The sequence below is a fragment of the Cervus canadensis genome, chromosome 11 (assembly GCF_019320065.1).
Source record: "Cervus canadensis isolate Bull #8, Minnesota chromosome 11, ASM1932006v1, whole genome shotgun sequence".
NCBI lineage: Eukaryota > Metazoa > Chordata > Mammalia > Artiodactyla > Cervidae > Cervus > Cervus canadensis.
Genome location: NC_057396.1, coordinates 52168589 through 52187445, shown reverse-complemented (window position 1 = coordinate 52187445; position 18857 = coordinate 52168589). Strand labels below are relative to the sequence as shown.

Sequence of the window (18857 nt, the reverse complement as noted above, 5' to 3'; positions counted from 1 at the left end):
CTCCCTGAAAGCTTTATGTTTTCACACTTCCACAAATAGTACAAGATGGAATCCATTTCCTTATGAAATTTCCTGGCCAACTCTAGACAGTATCCATTGTTTTAATTCTGAATAAAATAAAAAGCCAACAAATAGAAAACTAAAAAATTGTTTTATTCTTTGTGTAACAGATTCAACATGTTTTCATATATTTCACAGCCAATTATAACTCTTCAATGACAAAGCTATTTTAAGGTTTTTCTAGTGTGCTGTTAGGCTTTTTCTTGTTATTTTATAGGTACTTAGTGCATGTGTGTATACATATATAGATAGATAGATACATAGATAAATTGTTCAGTCGCTAAGTCATGTCTGACTCTTTGCAACCCCATGAAATGCTGCACACCAGCCTTCTCCATCCTTCATTATCTCCCTGAGTTTGCTCAAACTCATGTCCATTGAGTCAGTGATGCCTTTCAACCATCTTATCCTCTGTTGCCCCCTTCTCCTCTTGCCCTCAATTTTCCCCAGCATCAGGGTCTTTTCCAATGAGTCAGCTCTTTGCATCAGGTAGCCAAAATATTGGAGCTTCAGCCTCAGCATCAGTCCTTCCAATGAATATTCAGGGTTGATTTCCTTTGGGATTGACTGGTTTGATCTCCTTGCTGTCCAAGGGACTCTCAAGAGTCTTCTCCCGCATGACAGTAATTATCACATTTATTGTAAGACAAACAAGTTAACTAAACTCCACCTACCTTGTTTTGGTCAATACTTTTTAGCTATTTTATAATCAGCTCATGAATTAACTCCAGATTTCTAAGAACTTTTTAAATGCATGAATGCAAATAAAGACAAGCAGAGGCACCAATGTGCACTGCCCTTTGAGAAAAATGAGAATCTTGGGGGAAAAGTGACAATTTTTGAAAGCAGTTCTACAGAAATAAGACATGATTGAATAGATGAAATGCAGATAAACCTAGTAGTAAGGATTTTATCTTCCTGTTTTATTAAAAAAATGTATTTATTCATTTCAAATAATTATCAGGGTGCAAATAAAACATGAACTAGAAAGGGATGCAAGAAAGAATTATAAATTGACCCAGTCTCTGGCAACTAACACTTTCACTTTCTTTCACTTAGCTTTCTGGGACTCCATAATGGTAAGAAAAGAAAATACCCTTTTGAAGAGGGATTCCCGAAGGCCTACAAAACTCATATTGAAATCCTACTCAAATATCATACAGTCTCCCTTAGTTAAGGACCGACTAGAGTTTTCAATACTACACCCAAGAAACTGCACAGGAAAAATCTGTCCTAGTAAGGTTTTATGCCTGTGAATCTTTTGTAATGTGGTCTAATATTTTATTTCATTTAGAAAACACTGACATTTAATATTAAATGATCTGTTTTTATTACTGGGCTCTGGCTGAAAACTGTCTTTTACCATAGAAGATCATATAAGTAAATGAATAAATATTCTTTGGGGTGGGGGTAGCACACAGGTGGAAGATGGTGATAGTTGCTAGTAAAGATATTAGAAACAGAGAGAAATGCCTTGGTCCTCTGAGAATGGCCTTGATGGGGACTCTACAATAATATTAGTCACCTTAATCTACTGAACCCAGAATGTATGTTTGTTCAAAAACTGTTGAGCTAAAGATGACAATAACACTGGTGCCTACGTGCACGTGCATGCTAAGTCACTTCAGTCTGTCCGCCTCTTTGCAACCCTACGGACTGTAGCCTGTCAGGCTCCTCTATCCATGGGGATTATCCAGGCAAGAATACTGGAGTGGGTTGCCACTTCCTCCTCCAGGGAAATCGTCCTGATCCAGGGATTGAACCAGCATCTCTTAAGTCTCCTGCATTTGCAGCCGGGTTCTTTATCACTAGCACCACCTGGGAAGGCCACCACATGTAGATATTGTTATTTCATAAACCAGTATAGGGTGAGACTACGCTTTATGCTCATCAATGCTATCAGTATTTTCCTTCATTTGATTCATCTCTGTATTCACCTAGTCACGGAAAAGACATTACTTGGGTTTTTGCTCTCTGTAGGCTCCATGTTGATATTAGGTACACAGTGGTGAAATAAGGTTGACATATAATTTCTGCCCTCATGGGACTTTCACTCAAGTAGAGTGTCAGACACTGATCAAGCAATATGTATCAGTTCAGTTCACTCACTCAGTCATGTCTGACTCTTTGCGACCCCATGAATCGCAGCACGCCAGGCCTCCCTGTCCATCACCAACTCCCGGAGTTTACTCAAATTCATGTCCATCGAGTCGGTGATGCCATCCAGCCATCTCATCCTCTGTCGTCCCCTTCTCCTCCTGCCCCCAATCCCTGCCAGCACCAGGGTCTTTTCCAATGAGTCAACTCTTTGCATGAGGTAGCCAAAGTATTGGAGCTTCAGCTCCAACATCAGTCCTTCCAATGAACACCCAGGACTGATCTCCTTTAGGATAGACTGGTTGGATCTCCTTGCAGTCCAAGGGACTCTCAAAAGTCTTCTCCAACACCACAGTTCAAATGCATCAATTCTTCGGTGCTCAGCTTTTTTCACAGTTCAACTCTCACATCCATACATGACCACTGGAAAAACCATAGCCTCGACTAGACAGACCTTTGTTGTCAAAGTAATGTCTCTGCTTTTTAATATGCTATCTAGGTTGGTCATAACTTTCCTTCCAAGGAGTAAGCATCTTTTAATTTCATGGCTAAAATCACCATCTGCAGTGATTTTGGAGCCCAAAAAAATGAAGTCTGACACTGCTTCCACTGTTTCCCCATCTATTTCCCATGAAGTGATGGGACCAGATGCCATGATCTTAGTTTTCTGAATGTTGAGTTTTAAGCCAGCTTCTTCACTCTCCTCTTTCACTTTCATCAAGAGGCTTTTTAGTTCCTCTTTACTTTCTGCCATGAGGGTGGTGTCATCTTTGTATCTGAGGTTATTGATATTTCTCCCAGCAATCTTGATTCCAGCGTGTGCTTCTTCCAGCCCAGCATTTCTCATGATGTACTCTGCATATAAGTTAAATAAGCAGGGTGACAATATACAGCCTTGATGTACTCCTTTCCCTATTTGGAACCAGTCTGTTGTTCCACGTCCAGTTCTAACTGTTGCTTCCTGACCTGCAAGGTTTCTCAAGAGGCAGGTCAGGTGGTCTGGTATTCCCATCTCTTTCAGAATTTTCCACAGTTTATTGTTATCCACACAGTCAAAGGCTTTGGCATAGTCAATAAAGCAGAAATAGATGTTTTTCTGGAACTCTCTTGCTTTTTCGTGTTATACATATATAAATTGTCTGAAATGCTATGAAAATACAGGCATAGTTATATAATGAAGAATTATAAAAAGGTCTTTCTTCATGAAGTGATCAGGGACATTTTCTCTGAAGAAGTGACAATGTTAGGCAAAAAAATCACGAAAAGGAGCCTAACATAGAAAGGTGTCTATGTATGTTTGTGTTGATGTTTATATGTATGTGTCTGTGGGGAGTGCTTTTAAGTAAAGATAATAACATGTGTAAAAGCCCTGAGGTAGAAAGATTGTAACATATTTATAGAACTGAAGAAAACAACAACGACAACTGCAGTATAGTAATGAAAGAGGTATAAATGAGTTACAGATGCAGTCCAGGTAGGGGATAAAAATTCCCTATGGTTCTTTGGGGAATTCTGCATATGCTTATGTTCCCATTATTTTTCACAGATTTATCTGCCTTATGTCCTTTTTTTTGAATAACTGCATTTGCCAAAATTTATAAAATAGTTTTAAATGTACTTCAAATGGGAAATGAAAATGTGAGAAGCAATGAAATTTACTAAGTCTAGGTCATAAATCAAGCAATTGGCAGAAAACTGAATGTGAAAGTGACAGTCATTGGATTCCAGAACCCATGATCTATACAGAATGCTCCCCACATGGCTCTTCACAAACCCCAATCCTAGATGAGTGGTTACCATGGTTTCACTTAGTAAAAATATCACACAAATTTTAAGCAGAGGGCTCTGAATGTAGAAACCACAGAGCCAGAGCAAACTTCAGAACGTGTAATTCTATATCCACAACCTCAGCCAACTCTGAAATGTGCTGATGAAAAACGAATGTGTGCTGTTTGGTACACAGTAACTGGGATGTCTACCCATCCTCTGACAAGTTGCTGTTCTTGTGCTGATCTATAAAATAATTGTTGTTGTTTAGTCATTAAGTCGTGTCTGGTCTTTTGTGACCCTATGGCCTGTAGCCCACCAGGCTTCTCTGTCCACGGGATTTCCCAGCCAAGAATACTGGAGTGGGTTGCCATTTCTTTTTCCAGGGAATGTTCCTGACCCAGGGATCAAACCCACATCTCCTACACTTCAGGTAGATTCTTTACCACTGGGCCACCTGGGAAGCCCTAAAATAATGGATAGGAATAATACACAATCTGCTATGATGTATGTAATTGAGTGGCACAAAATAAGTATCAGCTATTATTTATAAACCTAATTGTTATTTTTCCATTTCCATCATTAACAATGTGTGTAACTGAGTTATATAACATAAATATTATTATGCTTAAACCTAATTTTTATTCATTCAGTTTTCTAATATTTAATAATTCCAAACAATTATTGATTTCTTTTTCTGGACTAGGACTTAACTCAGTTAAACAGTTTGGTAAAAATGCTGCTCACCATCAGGAGAGGTTAATATGCATAAAAGTAGTTCTTTATATTAAAAACATATACAAATATGGATAAGTCATCATAAAACCACCAAAAAGGAACTCCTAATCCAAGAGGTAGTAACAGTGAAGTCCTGACTGTGAAGGTAATCTGAGCTGATTCTTTCTGAACTATTCCTTCTCCTACAATTTTATTTATAATTCTTGGATTTAGTACGTTTCCTACAAAGGATTATGCATATAAGGTAAGAAATTCTGTGTAAGGCTCTCCATAAACACGTAACTGTGGAAAACATTTGTTAAAAGCAACATTAAAAAGAAAGTTGAGAAAACAATGTTGATGATACATATATCCTTCCTAAAGCTCTGCATTTTTGTTCCCCATTGACCTTTAAAGCAGAACTTTCTCATTTCCTAAACAATTGTTTCCAAAACTATCATACAGATTGGCTTTGCTAGACACCAATAAAATCTAAGCTGAAATTGTGATATCCTAATGTTCTAAAAAGTACAGTTTCTTTTCAAATTCCCACATCAAACACCATCACATTCTGCTTGGCATAACCAGCAATATCTGTTCTTTCCTTGGCATGATTAACACTAACTACTCCCACAGCACATTCAGGCCTTTTTTCTTCTATATTCTAAAGTTCCATTTCTTTTCTTGTATGACTTTTCCTGGTACCCTTGAATATTTGACAGTTACCTATTTAAAGCTGATAACTAGAGAAGAGACCACAGTAACATGCCGGTTTTGGTAAGCATATGCAGCTCTTCAGTTCAAGGTTAAACCTGTAGAAGCATAGAAATGTGTCATTTCCTATATTTAGCACAGCTTTTTCTAAAACAACAATTAGTACTACTTCCAGCTGTTCTAAGAGGACTTAATAAATGCTCACATATTTAAAAGGATCTCATGAAAAGACTATTTCACTTGGGTATACACAAAGGTCCAATTGCAAATAAGGTATTTTCTAGAAATACATTCACATAAGACATCTGACATCAAAGGAAGTAAAGTTCTGATTGAGACACTACTTAACTCAATGAGCTTCCAGATGATAAAAAGTTTTAATTGGAAAAATAGTTCCTTTGAAAACTTCAAAGAGAAAATTGAAGAGTAAAAAAATCTTTGTTGTTTTTGGTGCAAAATACACATTTTTCAAAAGACCCACAACTCTTTTCTAAAATTTCAAAAAAACGAACTCATCCTAAGGACTCATGTGAAAAAATATATATATTTTTACATATATAAAATAAATCCATAAATATTTATAAATATATATATATAACATATGCATATTTTATAGATCAAACTTTGACATTTCTGCCAAGTAAACTGTTAGAAGAATTTTGGGATATTTGTAGCAAACGAACACAATATTGTTATCTAAAGAAGTTCATATTATGTCCATAAGAGGAAATTATTTTTTTATTTACTCTTTTCATACATCTCACCCTCTCCACCCCTCTCACCGTGTCTGTAAGTCTATTCTCTATGTCTGTTTCTCCATTGCTGCCCTGTAAATAAATTCTTCAGAACCATTTTTCTAGATTCCGTATATGTGCATTAGAATACGATATTTATCTTTCCTTTCTGACTCACTTCACTCTGTATGATAGGTTCTAGGTTCATCTAGAGGTTCGTTTTTCTAGAGGAAATTTTTTTAAATAAATTTAAAAATAAATATATGTGTCTCTTTTTATAGTCTCAAGATGAATTAAGCTATTTAGTAAGGTTTTATACCTTTATCAGAAGTACTTTAGAACTGATGGCCTGAGAAGAGATGGTGTCTTATGATGCTATTTAATTTTATAAACTCCAAACACATTTTTCTATATTAGTGGATACAATCAAAGCATATTTACCTAAATAATAAGCTTTATGGGAAAAAAAAAAGCAAAAATGGGCACATAATTTTCTTATTTTTCTGACTTGTGAAATCATAATAATTTTCTCTCCCTCAGAAGAACATGTGGCTTGAGTGTGTCCTTTTCGGCAGAAGTTGTTTCTATGTGATAAAAGCTCTATTTATTGAGTGCCTACAAAATGCTAGGTGTACCCTGTGTTATCACTACTTCTCATAACAGTCCTGTTAGGACTTGTCATCCCCACTTTACATGTGAGAATCCTGAGACACAAAAGGCATTAAGTAACTTGTCTCAGGTCCCACAGGCAGGAAGTGTTGGAGCCTGAAACAAACCAGGTCTGCCTGATTTCAAGGTCTCTGTTCTTTGGACTCTAACAAGCAACTTCTCTGTTTACTTAAAAATTCATTTTATAATAATTTGCTCTTCACTCACTTTTCAGTTTTTGTCTCTCTTGAAGAAGAAAAAGTATGTCTACTCATACTGTCCTAGCAGGGTAGAGACAGTCATTGTTTTTTAGTCACTAAGTCTTGTCCAACTCTTTTATGACTCTAGGGACTGTAGCCCACCAGGCTCCTCTGTCCATGGGATTTCCGAGGCAAGAATACTGGAATGGGTTGCTATGTCCTTTTCCAGGATATCTTCCCAACCCAGGGATCGAAACTGCATCTCCTGCACTGGCGAGGGGATTCTTTCCCACTGAGCCACTAGGGAAGCCAGAGATGGTTAACTCAGAATAACTGAAGAGTTTATTAAAAGGACTACTTAAAGGCTTAGTGATCAGGATTAAGAGAAAAAGATAACAGTCAGGGAAGCTCGCTACAACTAATAGTACCCGGAAACCATTATCACCCTTGGGCCTACAGAGCAAGGAGAGGAAGTAGATAAATGAACCTGGAGACAATTAAAGGTGGGGAAGAGGAAATCTGTGAGATCCCATGTGCTTAGACACAGGAACACAGCCACTGCCAACCACAGACAGGCATGAAGGGAGGCAAGGAAATAATATACCCCAGCCTCTCTTTTGTCAGCTTCTAATCTGCTGCTGAAGCCTCCTACTGGTCAAATCTAAAGGGTAGTTAGGGATCATGAGAACTGGCAGTTGCTGTCAGTCATAGATATCTGCTTGCTGGGACACAGTGCAGGGTAAAAAAAAGTGCAGGATGAATGTAGGGGAATCTACAGACATAATCTACTACATGTGTACAGATGTGTAACTTCAGAGGAGCACCGAGCATAAATCTTTGGGGGGAGAAAACAACATATGCCTTTTTAACACGAGAGAATAAAATTTAAAGTTTTCTTGTTTGTTTGTTTGTTTGTTTGTTTGTTTTAAATAAGGGTAAGTACATGAAGGTGCTGTTATTGTTCAGTCACTAAGTTATGTCTGGCATGAATATACGAGTGGGTTGCCATTTCCTTCTGCAGGCAACCTTCCCGACAGAGGGATCGAATCCGCATATTCTGCCTTAGCAGGTGGGTTCTCTAACACTGTGCCACCAGGAAAGCCCTTATCTTTCTGTACTGCTCTGATTTCCAAGTCACACAGTCCACCCAAAATAGGTTCTTTTCCTTGCTATATGTCCTATTATAAACATATACTTTGCTTTAGTAGAACTTACCATGTTTGCATGCATTTATTTATTAGGATATTATTTAAAATATAGTCTCTTTAGCTATAAGGGAAGTTCCATGAGGGCAAGGGCCACGTTCGTCTTGTTCACAATCATAGCTGTAGTGTGTGGTATTGGGTTTGCACAAATGATATGCAAATGAATACTTACAAATGAAAGATCAAGATTAAGTTCTATTAGGTATTTTACTAATTAATATATTCATTTTATGTGTTTATTGTTATAGATGCTACATATTTTTTCCAGACAATGGGGATATCAGTTCAGTTCAGTCACTCAGTCATGTCCGACTCTTTGCAACCCCATGAACCGCAGCACGCCAGGCCTCCCTGTCCATCACTAACTCCCGGAGTCCACCCAAACCCATGTCCATTGAGTCGGTGATGCCATCCAATCATCTCATCCTCTGTCGTCCCCTTCTCCTCCTGCCTTCAATCTTTCCCAACATCTGGGTCCTTTAAAATGAGTCAGCTCTTCATATCAGGTGGCCAAAATATTGGAGTTTCAGCTTCAACATCAGTCCTTCCAATGAACATCCAGGACTGATCTCCTTTAGGATGGACTGGCTGGATCTCCTTGCAGTCCTAGGGACCCTCAAGAGTCTTCTCCAACACCACAGTTCAAAAGCATCAGCTTCTGCCTCAGCTTGCTTTATAGTCCAACTCTCACAACCATACATGACCACTGGAAAAACCATAGCCTTGACTAGATGGACCTTTGTTGACAAAGTAATGTCTGTGCTTTTTAATGTGCTGTCTAGGTTGGTCATAACTTTCCTTCCAAGGAGTAAGCGTCTTTTAACTTCATGGCTGCAATCATCATCTGCAGTGATTTTGGAGCCCAAAAAAATAAAAGTCAGCCACTATTTCCACTGTTTCCCATCTATTTGCCATGAAGTGATAGGACCAGATGCCATGGGGATATGGCAGTGAATAAATAAGTAAAAGACCCTACACGCATAAAGACTGAAATCACGAGGGAGGGGAATACGTATACCTATGTCAGATTGATGTTGATGTATGGCAGAAACCAACACAATATTGTAAAGCAATTTTCCCCCAATTAAAAATAAATAAATAAATAAATCTCAAGGGGACTTCAAAAGGGATTTACTCTTCATTCACGGTACAGTGTTCTGAAACTTGAAGGTTCAGACAACCTATCAACTTAGTGTTGCTGTTGTTGTTGCTGTTTTGAAGTACAAGTGAGATTTTTCTTTAAATATTAATTTGGTAACGCCAAAAAGAAGATATGAACATTTATCATTACGAAAACAGCGACCCATACAGTGATTTGCAAATCCCCTCTCCCTCAAATACCATTAACGTTCTTGCTTCCTTTTTAAGACTCAAATCGATCTTGGCAGAAATGAAACCGGAGAGTCACAGAGATGCCTCCTATTTAGGAAAAGGGCTATTTGCAAAGTGCTTTCTTTAGAATACACTGGAAAAAAACAGAAATTAGTAAAGGATAAATCTGTAACAGCTCTTCCTATAATTTCCCACTGTAGTTAAGTTCATAATCTCACAGTCAACGTCTCCTTATTCCTTCAATAACCTGGTCAATCAGCCACATTTTCTTCATGTTACTTCTTTTGTCCTGAAAACTTCTATCTTTCAGAGTGAGGCTCAGATGCTATCAAATTGGAAAAGCTTTCATAACGCCTTTATGCAGTATTTGCTACCATGTTCCCTAAGCATCTGTAGCACTCCCAAGGCACTTCTAGTATAGGTGCATATTTTTCTGTGACACCATGAGCTACCTCAAGGAAGAAACCAAGTCTCATTCAGATTTGAGATCTTAGCACTTTGCACACATTTGGTTTATAGAGAAAGAAAAAGTAAGAGTGGATGGATAAGAGGGATGGTTTTGCTCATGCACAAGAATGAGCAAATATGAATTATTGGCAAAATATGAATTATTGATCTTCAATAAACCTTTCAATCTCTCTGCTTCAGTTTACTCAACTTCAAAATTAGAAAGTGTGTGTCTGTTTTAGTTGCTCAGTCATGTCCAACTCTTTGCAAATCCACATAATGTAGCCCACCAGGCTCCTCCGTCCATGGAAATTCTCCAGGCAAGAATACTAGAGTGGGTTGCCACTTTCTTCTCCAGGGGATCTTCCCAACCCAGGGATTGAAACCGGGTCTCCTGAATTGCAGGAAGAATCTTTACCATCTGAGCCACCAATGATAATTAATTTACAGACAAGTGTGAATACTAAATGATTAAAGTGTGAGAATAATGCCTGGCACTTAGTTTATCCTATATGTATTTGCTATTATTATAAATGAATAAATGATGTCATGTATATATAAGATGTAATAAGATTTAAAATCAGAACCATAAATATGTAGTATGCAGATTTTTTTAAAAAGAAACTTCTGGAGCTTTTATAGCAATAAAATAATGAGTAGCTCATTTTCCAAAAAATTAATATTTCATGTGTCACAGAGACACAGAGCACTATAAAGAAACTAACCTTCTGCCTTAAGTTTTGGTAATTAGTGTCAAGGACTGCATCTGGGTAAAAGAAATTGCAGTATATTTGACAGAATTCCTACCTAAATCCTTGAAGGAAAGAGATCACTATGTTCAAAAGGCAACAACTGTTTGAACAAGGATTCATGAACCAATGCCCAAGAAAGAAACTGAAAATTAGTAGATTCCCTGCTGCTGCTGCTAAGTCGCTTCAGTTGTGTCTGACTCTGTGCGACCCCATAGACGGCAGCCCACCAGGCTCCCCCATCCCTGGGATTCTCCAGGCAAGAACACTGGAGTGGGTTGCCATTTCCTTCTCCAACGCATGCAAGTGAAAAGTGCAAGTGAAGTCGCTCAGTCGTGTCCGATTCCGTGCGACCCCATGGACTGCAGCCCACCAGGCTCCTCTGGCAAGAGTACTGGAGTGGGTTGCCATTACCTTCTCCAAGTAGATTCCCTACACACTCTCAAAGATTAAAATCCAATAGCAGAAGCAAACCTTCTACCAACATATTAAGAAATTACGGAATTTCATGCAAACTAACAATGGTTCTAATGAAGAACCCCAAATGGGCCCAAAGCTTCCTCCTGAACTGCCTAATTACAATGTCTAACAAGGCTCATAAATATTCTTTTTTTCCATTTTCTATCTAATCCTTTTGTGTTTGAAAATCTTGGATGCACTAATAGGAGATAATTTAGGACAGGACATGTATCAAAAATAACCTTGAATAGTTGCAGATATCCTTTTGAAATAGCCTCCAGGTAACCTTTGAAACCTTGAATTTTACTGTTCAATTAATGTACCACAAGCGTGTTTCATGCAGGTGGGGGCAGTGGACTTCTTAGGGAAAAGACTGGTAATGATCTTGGTGGAACCACCACGTAGGATCATTGCAGGAACTGGAACAGTTGATAGTTCATCTCACTGTGTGTGCCCAAAATCCATGCCCCTTCACACATCCTATAAGACCACCTGTGACCCAAAACACCTGTTTGAACTCTTCAATGGAAAGGGAAAAGATATTTTCAGGATTTTGTCTTCTGAGCTGTTTTTTGACAGAAGTTAGCTAAAAACCAGCAGATTTCTGTATCATTCATTCATCATCAAGTTCATATTCTAACGGAAATGCAGCCCAGGGCTATCAGGTTTGACAAAAATGTTTATTGTTTTTTTTTCCAGCACTACCATGATGACTGATAGACTTCAAATGCCTAATCAAACTCACTGGATTCTCAATGCTGTGAGAAAGGGATGAAAATGAAACCTTTAAATACCTTGGAGTTATTATTATGAAAACCACAGGGGTGCTCCTTGCATTATACTTAATGTAGTTGTGTGTGTGTATGTGTCTGTGCATGTGTATGTAGAAGGGTAAAATGAAATTCCTGATCAACCCTTACCTGCCCCATGGAAGGTAGCACCAAATGAAACTAAATCTTGGGTTTGGATAAGGAAAAAACACTTAAAGACTTAGAGTACCTCTGACAAGCTGCAAAGTTATACTATTTATACGAATGCCAAGACCAGCACAGGCTGTTTCACTCCAAAGAGCTCAAAAAAGTCATTTGACCAAAGTATTTGGACACTGCAAGGACACTTGTATTACACTCTGTCCTGAAGTAGGGGGGTTCTGAAGACTCCCACTGTATCACACGGGTCTATGACAACATTTTGAAAATCTAAAAATCTAACCTCTTCCAACCACACATTGTTACTGGTAAAACCAATAACTAGAAGAAATTTGTTGATGTGTAGAATATGAACCCAAACACAGGCATGATTAGTCTAACCAGTACTGCACTGGGACACAAGCTGTTCTATATTTTTATCCTACCATGAACATTTGTAACCACAGATCTTCCCACTTCTTGCCACCTGCTGCCGTTGTTCTTACTTATGGTTTTGTTCATACTGTGCCAAAGGTTGGCAATTTATGCATCTGATTTTGAATATAGTTTGATATTTTATCATTGAAAGCTTATTTCAAAAGCTTAATTAAGAATGGGAAAAATTAGTTTACTAATGCTAGGAAAACAAAAGAAAAAGTAATATTTACTTCGGTATTTTTTCAACCAGTTCAGGATGAGAAATTTTAGCTATTCCTGTGGTATTTAAAAATAAAGTCTATTTTTAAAAACAAATAACAAATAATAAGGATTTCACATATTATTGCTATTATTAATATTGCTGTTTAATTATGTTTGTATTACTACTAATTACCACCTATTATTTATCAACTACTCTTCTAGGGGATATTTATTTTATAGAAGGTCAGAATTTGAGTTTTAGTTTAGTTTAATAGCATTTTAGCTTTGATTTTTGAAATTATATTTTTAAAACCATGGTTTACCTGCATGAGGAAGACTATATTATTTTTTCAAAGTTTTGAGTTCAATAAAACCTAAGATTATTTTTGCCAAGCACTGTTATTCTCGTTATAAAAACCATATGTGTTTTGAGAGATAACACATATGCTTGGATTTTTCCCCTTTTTTAATTTACATAAAAGAAAATTAACTTTTTTGTTGTACAGTTATTTGATTTTGACACAAACATATAGTCTTATAACCACTCCAAAAGCACAGTTGGAAAAATTACAACACCTCAAAAAATTTCCAAGTCTTCCCATTTGTGTTCAGGCTCTTCCTTCACCCTTAATTCCTGACAATTAGTGATTTGTTCTTTTCACCTACTTTTTTGCCTTTTCCAGAGTACCACGTAAACAGGACTGTACATTGTACACTGTATAAATTTTAAGATTAGGTTCTTTCATTTGGCAAAATGCACTTGAGAACCATCTGTGTTTTTGTTAAGTATCAATAACCTATTCATTTGAATTCATTTCTATTACCAAGTCATAACTCCATTGTATGGAGGTAACACATTATTTTTTGGCCATGCTACATAACATGCAGGATCTTAGTTCCCTGAACAAATATCAAATCCACACTCCCTGCATTGGAAGCGTGGAATCTTAACCACTGAACCACCAGTGGATTCCTTAAGGTAACAGAATTAGATTATCCACTCACTCATTTAAGTACATTTGGGTTGTGTCTAGTTGTTGTGCTTATGAATAATGCTACTATAAACATTTACATAGATGCTTTAAATTCTCATAAATGCATGGGAGTAGGCTTGCTGAGGAGAAGGCAATGGCAACCCACTCCAGTACTCTCGCCTGGAAAACCCCATGGATGGAGGAGTCTGGTAGGCTGCAGTCCATGGGGTCGCTAAGAGTCGGACACGGCTGAGCGACTTCACTTTCACTTTTCACTTTCATGCATTGCAGAAGGGAATGGCAACCTATTCCAGTGTTCTTGCCTGGAGAATCCCAGGGACGGGGGAGCCTGGTGGGCTGCCACCTATGGGGTCGCACAGAGTCGGACATGACTGAAGTGACAACAGCAGCAGGCTTGCTGAGTCATACGGTAAGCGCACATTTAACTTTTACAGGAACTGTCAACTTTTTTCAAAAGTGGCTGTTCTACCACCAGTGTACGAGTTCCTGATGTACCATACACTTATCAACAGGATTGTTGTTGCTGCTGTTAGATCTTCTAACAATAATGAGAGACTACATTTCCTTAATGACTAGAGAGACTGAGCTTCCTTATGTGTTTCTAGAGTTTCTAGAACTTCCAATCAAACATTGAGAAGCAGAAGTAAAAGTGGAAAATCTTGCCTAGTTCCTGATCTTAGGAGAAAAGTGATCTGAGGGGAAAATCTCATGATTAAGTATGGTGTTAGATATGAATTTTTATAAATGCATTTACCACATGGAGGACACTTCTTTCTAATCCTAGGTCACTGATATTTTTATCATGAAAGATATTGAATGTCTTTTCTGCATTTATTGATATATCATGTAGTTTTCCTCTCAAGTCTGTTAGTGTGGCAAATTATAATTGGTTTTTAGTGCTGGGCCAACCTTGCATTCCTAGGCGATATTTGATATATTTAATTCTCATAATAATCCTAAAGTTTTGATTATGCATATTTGAGACTGAGAAAATTAAACTTAACTAACTAAAGGACATTCATCCCTGTGCTGTGCTAAGCTTAGTTACTTAGTTGTGTCCAACTCTACTCCATAGACTGTAGCCGCCAGGCTCCTCTGTCTATGGGGATTCTCCAGGCAAGAATACTGGAGTGTGTCGCCATGTCCTCCTCCAGGGGATCTTCCCAACCCAGGGATCAAACCCAGGTCTTCAGCATTGCAGGCGGATTCTTCACTGTCTGAGCCACCAGGAAAGCCCAGTAATGGCCAAACCTATGAACTGAACTCAAGTCCATGAGATCCCTGAGCTATGTTCCTCTTACCATAGCACACTGCCTTTCAGACATGCAAGAAGAAACTACTGATGGCCTCCAGGGCAGCAACAAAAACTCTCCCTCCCTATACTCCACTCCCAAGGTGAAGAGTCCCTGGTAATGTTCTAGCAAATGCACACGTTTGCTCCAGGGTTCTTAAGAGTGAAGCCAACGAATACGTTGACAAAAGGGATCATAAACTCTGGCATGTACAGTGTCTGCTGGCCTTGCCTTTTCACTTAATTTGTCTTCCATGTGTCAGGATTTGTGAAGGTGAAGCAAAAACAGTACAGGGCTTATGCAGGTAACCTTTTGGAGGATAGTTTAAGACTTACAACTTAGGGACATATTTTCATTTCTTTCTGATTTCCTGGTGTTTAATAGGGTCTTGAGAGGTTGTGATTTTAGGGTTCAAAATTAGATATAGGCCAAGAAGAAAGAAGCCTAAAAGGCCATTTGGTTTACTGTTATTTTATATCTTAAAGCATAGATGAGCTCAGCAAAGCCAATAATTTCACCTAGAATTTTGAGGCCAAGGCCCTAGTTAGAAAAAATAAAATTAACAAAAAACACTGCCGTGTGTCTTCTCTGCATATCATTCTCATGAACCTACTTTAATATTTGAAAGTAAGTTTCCTGGGTTTCAGCTAAATCTTTATCTTAATTCAAGAAATGCTTGCAAAACCTTAGGATTCTATCTCACATTCTCTAATTCCACAGCACTATTGTAATTTACTTACTGAATAGAAATACCAACATTCAAATAATGTCTAAAAGACAACAAAAAAGTGCTTTAAAATAAATATACATATATTTTTTATTTATGGTAGAGAAAGAGTAGAATTTGGATGATCCTAGGAAGAATATGACAAATATCTACAGCAAGATCACTTGTTCTATGAAATGGAAGTTATTAACAACTGCCAACCTATACAACATCAATGCTGAGCACTTTAATTATACCAAAGCTGAAAATAGTTAAGAAATTTAAGAATAATTCATTTAATTCAGTATAAGTCTAATGCGAAAAACCTCAAAGGAGTTTCATTGCCTTCTAATTTTCTTTTAAAAGCTGTCTGAATATAAATGTTCTAATCTTGTCACTATAGAATGAAGAATATATTTTAAATTGACAGACTGACATTATTAGAAAGAATGATTTCAAATCACTCATGATATATATAAATGTCATGCCCAGTGCAAATACAGAGAAAAGGGGAATATGTCCCTTGCAATATTTCCTTGTTTTCAAGCCATCACTGGTCCTTGATAGGTGTGTGTCCATTTCTTCCAGAATGGCACACACAAAAACAAAGAGGTGTTCTGGAATTTTCTTTTCTACTCCTTAAAAAGGAAAATGGACTGAGGGATGAATAGGTACTGCTTTTTGCAATGGGAGAAATGAACAGCAAAGAAATGCAAACAAATTCAAAATACAAGAGCCGACTGACTGCTTTGTCTCTTCCAGTGGAAACTATAGCCACATATATATTTTTAAATTCAAACACACATTGTCAGTGAAGGTTACTTTATCTAACTGACTAGATTGCAGGCCTTTTGCAGTTAGAGATGGCAGTGGTCAAAGAGGTGGCCTTGGAATTGGTATAGGTCACACACACAGTTCAGGGTATGCCACTGAACCTCTGAATATAGTATCTTTAGTCTTGGCAGGTATTTCTGGGGACATACTCTTATGTGAATGAGCAGGTTTAGATGGGACTGTCATTACAAAAGGGAATGTCATCTTCTGAAAACCCTAACAGGTCTAGCATATGGTGTGTATTCATATGCCAGTTGGTACAGGGGTCTTAGGGCAATTCTAAGAATATTCAGGAGCTCCTAAAGAGATTCTAGATAGATTGGGGTATTTAAAGGGCTTAAGTAGCTTGTGTGTACCTCTAAACAGACATTCACATACACACACATCTTCACACTTATCCCAAATAATATTTGGTCAGTCTGGCTCTACCTTGTACCCATGGCTACTTCACAGCCACAAGTGTGCATTCTGGGGTTAGGAGTGTGGTTTCACTTCTCTAAACTATAAGAAATCTCCCCAAAATTAAAACAGATAAGTTGGACTAATCATAATGGTCATGGATAGTACTATGGAAGAGTATGGCATATTATTTTTAAAAGATCCCAAAGCAGGTGATAACTCCAACACTGGATCTGGATTAACTTCCAGACTCTGGGCAATTTGAATTCCAAGATTGTAATATACTATGATTTTCATAGTTAAATTTGGTCATTCTGTTCCTAAGAGAAGTCTCAAAGGCCTTTATTTCAAATTTTTCTAGTTTTTCTCAGCCTTACTTTACTTAACCTCCTTTAAGTTTCTGCCGTTGTGAAGCTGCCAATAAATGCAAGGAGGTTGTAAACTCAGGCAGCATTATTTTTATATACATGGGCAGGAGACATTGTGTATAAATTCTCTTCAATAACCCAACCCCTTTGTCCTGTTTTTGAAAGAAATAACAAGGAAATTCAAAGATTAAACTGATGAAAGAAATACATAAACAGTTTATGATGTAAGTTCTTTGGGGTAAGTTCTAAAGTAACTCCTAATGTAAGGAGTTAGTTTTATATTAAATTCATTTTCAACAAAACTTAAACTAGTTCTCCAATATATTAAAATAGACTGAAATTTATGATAGTTCTATACACAGGTTATAATAATAATATTTCTCTACAAAAGAGAAACAGTAATTATACTAAGATTTAAAAATCAGACAATTCCAAGGAAATGAATTTAAGTCGCTTTCAGATAACTGCTTTCTTCCAAATGCATGATATCTCAGCCTTCATATTTAAGGATTCTCATTTAAGGATTAGAAATACACTATGAAGACAGCCTATTATCTCTAGTTAAACAATATATAAAGTACTTTCTTCAGCGAAGTACTTATGGGAAAGACATTCAGGGATGATAGAATGACAACTTGCAAATATATGTGACTGAAGCAGGCTTAATTCTCCTCACTTCCTCCTTCTGCTTTTAAGAGCACCATGGGCAACATACGATTAAGACAGAACTCGGCACTGTTGAATAAATACAGCTCATGGCTGCTAGGGAATTGTAGGATGAGGTAAGAGTGTTTAAGCCATTCCCAACTGTAAGGCACATATGTAAAATAATCTATGTCTTGTGAATCACTTTAAAAAAGGACCCTTGATCTCGGGGAACAATGGTGACCCCATTTAACATTCATTGCCTGAAATACATAGAGATTTTTCTGACTCCATTTATGACTTTAGAGGATAATGAGGAGTTTAACCTACCTCATAAGCCATTCAAAGGCATCCACACACTCACACAATCTCCCTTTATTCTTCCCTTAAAAGTGTTACCTCTTTATTTTGAATTTTAACAGCACCTAGGCGCCTTAACTAAAAATGATAATTTTTATTTGCAGTATGATTTTTGCAAGCAAGCTATATCTCTACCATTAAATTCAGCCCCTTGAGGTCAAGGACAGATGCTTCCTTATTTCTGCCATAGAAGCTTGGTCAGCACTTTACATTCACTGAACAACTTGAAGCACTGTGTCTATTTCAGTACACCAAAGGCCAGCCATGCTTCTTAAAATATACCAATATACAGTTACAGACTAAAAATCCTAAAACAACTATCAGAGTATTATATCAACAGCAATAATGTTTCACTACCCACTACAGCTATTAGACTGTTTAAAGTATACAATCTATTAAAATGTATGCACACAGAGATTATTACTGTAGTGCTAGTGCTAAGTTGCTTCAGTTGCGTCCGACTTTTTGCAACCCTATGGACTGTAGCCCACCAGGCTCCTTTGTCATGGGATTTTCCAGGCAAGAATACTGGAGTGGGTTGCCATTTCCTTATCCAGGGAAATCTTCCTGATGTGGGGATTG

The 18857-nt window shown here is 37.5% G+C and overlaps 1 protein-coding gene across 3 annotated transcripts in view; it reads right to left on the bottom strand.

Moving 5' to 3' along the window:
• The window catches only part of ANO3 (anoctamin 3), a 428911-nt gene that overhangs the window by 206939 nt on the left and 203115 nt on the right, over nt 1–18857 (bottom strand). The gene's annotated exons all lie outside the window — the stretch shown is intronic.